The sequence below is a fragment of the Paramisgurnus dabryanus genome, chromosome 16 (genome assembly GCF_030506205.2).
Source record: "Paramisgurnus dabryanus chromosome 16, PD_genome_1.1, whole genome shotgun sequence".
NCBI lineage: Eukaryota > Metazoa > Chordata > Actinopteri > Cypriniformes > Cobitidae > Paramisgurnus > Paramisgurnus dabryanus.
Window position 1 is genome coordinate 10,880,377 of NC_133352.1, and position 3,180 is coordinate 10,883,556.

The following is a 3,180-nucleotide window of genomic DNA, read 5'->3' on the forward strand; positions in this document are numbered from 1 at the left end:
CAGTTTAAAGAACTTAAGAAAACCTAATTTAAACAGAAGAATACAAAAGTTTTCAGAAAAAAGCTGTTCTTGTTCACTGAAATCCCTCCGTCCCTTCTCGAGGAGCATGGACAACTAGATCCCTGAAGAAAATGTGAGTGGTATTTTCCATGGCAAAACACGGGTTAGAAAATGTTACAATAATGTTAAAGAGCCCACCCCCATGTCTTTACGATGTTCTGATGCAGAGATGTACACTGTTAGATGTCGCTGTAGATTTAGCAGTACATTACTGTAAAAATCCACAGTACTATACTGTATGTATACATTACAGTACAGTACTGCAGTTCATAATGCATTCTGGGTAAATTTGTTTGAGCGGGAAAATTTTACAGTATATTTTGGTCTTGATGTAACCTTGCTGTAGCCATTGCTGTAATGTGCCAGGTGTACTTGCAATAATCAGAGAAAGTGCGCCAACGTCAAATCACACAGAGGGAGAGAGAGCACAACTCTTGGCTGCAGCTGAAGGAGGACGATTGATTTCTGGCAGTTCGGTAAGTTTGAAATATTTCTGTTTCATGAAAACTTAATTTTTAGTTTAAGAATGTTGTCAATAGTTTGTCACAATATTGTTTTAAACGTGCAATGAGAGAGAAAAACGGTCGCCAACAAAGTTTCAATCTCCCTCAGAAAGTAAGCTTACACACAGATGTCTACCGCTGCTTTAACTCGCTTTATACCTTTATTAATGAATATAGGGTTGTTTTAACTAAATTATGAGGGTTTTGGTGAGTTTATATTGTGTTGAAAGTGTGGTGACAATGAAACTATTTTTAACGAAATGGACAAAGACAACCCGCCAGCGCGGTCTTGCGGTCCCAGCATAATGGTCGTTTATCTCGGCGTTTCATCCGTTCAGTTACAGTCAGAGAAAAGTATTAAGTTCGACTGTTTGGCAAGGCTGACTCGTGGTTGTAAACAGTCAGGACTTGTCACACCGTACACAGCATACTGTAGTACTGAACTCCTCCACAGAAGTGAAAACAAGAAACCTCATAACTGGATACATGCATCGAACTCATCGCAGCTTTAACTTCTACCAAATATCATTCAGACCTGGGCTCATCTTAATATCAGATGAACGAAAGGGATTGCCGCGCGTATTGTTGTTGTTATTATATTACGGTATATCATCAAAAGCAGAGAATATCTTCTCTAAAGCGTTTTACACGTCCAGTAAGTTGTCCAATACATTTTTATGGCATATTGTTTCCACCACTTCAGATGCATTACACGCTGTATATAAGTTTCCAAAACACATCAAATCAATGCACGAAAAGAGAATGGGCTCCGCATTTACGTACCTTTGTCTTCTCGTCTCTGTCATCTGATCCTTCATCTCTGGATGTAAAATACGGTAGTCCATTATAACATCGTGTAGGAAACTGGCATCACCAGGATTGCTCAGATTTAGGCGATCATGTTTATCTTTAAAGTGAGCAGCTAGCTACTTGTTAAAAAACTTTGCGTGACATAGTGTTACACCGCAGCCGGTCCGGGTAAAACATTAAAGGGACAGTCTTTTTACCTTATCACTATAAATCGCTATTTTCTGCACTAAACGAGACATTTTCAGAGATTTTCTGTAGACAAGATGTTATAATTAAAAAAAGACTTATTTAGATATTTATATATAATATATAACAACTAATATATATATATATATTTGTTTTACAACTGACTTAACACTTACAGTAATGTTTTATTTGTTAGCATAGCATGATATTAGATTTAAACACTTAATACATTTTTAAATCAATCACTTTGTCTCTGCACAATGAACATTATCAAATATTATTAATGTTGTAAAATATATTGTTCATTGTTAGTTCATATTAGCTAAGGCATTACCAAATGTTAAGGAATAAACTCTTATAGTAAAGTGTTACTAAATTTTCTTTTACCATTTCCTTCACAATGTCTACTTATTTCTATGGCTAACAGATTTTGTAACATTTGTCTTTTTTACAGTCTTACCATTGCTTGTAAGCTGGATTGGGTAAGATGGATCATCTTTAAAGGCACCAGGCAAGTACATGATGTACAGTTACAAGTCATGTATTTTTTCGACTGCAATATTAAATGCTTTCACGTCACATGCAAAATTACACAGGAATGTGGCTGACTTTTTATTTGTAGTTTACATGAGTGTCCTTGCACTTTTATAGGAGTTAAGGCAGATGTGGAGGCACAACGGGTGATACCAGACACACACCAAGCACATTATGTTTGGTAAGTTTGCACTTTACCACTACAGCCACTTTACCACTACAGTTTCTTTAAATACCCATGTATACACTCATTCACTCATTCACACACAACACTGTAACACGACCATACACAACATGTACACAATTGTCTTAGTTTGCCATGTAGAAATATACAAACAGAAATATTCAGACTTTGGTTATAAGAAATTTAATTTAATAATTGTATTTATTTAGCAGAGGTGTCCCTGGACTTTATTGACAAAAGATTTTGTTTTCAGAATAAAAAGTTGTGTCCAAATCAGTAACAATTTTACTTTCTGTTCAGGACATTCAATCATGACACGATCCATGTGGATGCTGTCCATTGAGGAAAGAGTTTGTTCAGCGGTAAGTGAATCTTCTGTATTTTAATGTAATTAGGTGTGGAACAGTAGAATAAGAGCAAAAGGTTTCAGAATAGGAGTAAATTCAAGGCTGAGTTTAATTTTTTAAGAATCTTTTTCTATCTTATATTTGTTGACTTAATGTTTATGATATTTCTAACAGGTTTCTGGATAGAATTAATTCCAAAGATGGGAAAAAGTGCACATCCAGACAAGGAGCAAGCAAAAAGACAAGGAACTTGGTGCAGAGAAAAGCTGTGGCCATTAACCCCCATGTGAACAGCTTCATGCAGTCGCTGATTGAGTTCGAATGGACGACTTCAGTAAAGGCCACTGTGGTCTGTCTGCCACAGTTTAATTTTTAATTTATTTTTAGTGTTCAATGAAATTCAAGTAGAATATTTAAAACTATGGGCCAGTGTTGTTTTTACCACGGTGAAATGTTACCTTTTAGTCGATGATGGACTTTAAACTGAAAACTTCAAACTATGGAACAGTGTTCTATTTGCCAGAGTTAAATATGTTACAGCAGGGGTCTCCAAACT

At 35.8% G+C, this 3,180-nt stretch overlaps 1 long non-coding RNA gene across 1 annotated transcript; it reads left to right on the plus strand.

The window, feature by feature from the left end:
* Positions 1-238: 238 nt before the first annotated feature.
* On the plus strand, positions 239-2,593 carry LOC141280881 (uncharacterized). The gene is made up of 3 exons (XR_012335204.1): positions 239-536; positions 2,014-2,070; positions 2,211-2,593. It is a non-coding gene; the product is annotated as an uncharacterized lncRNA (long non-coding RNA).
* Positions 2,594-3,180: the final 587 nt, after the last annotated feature.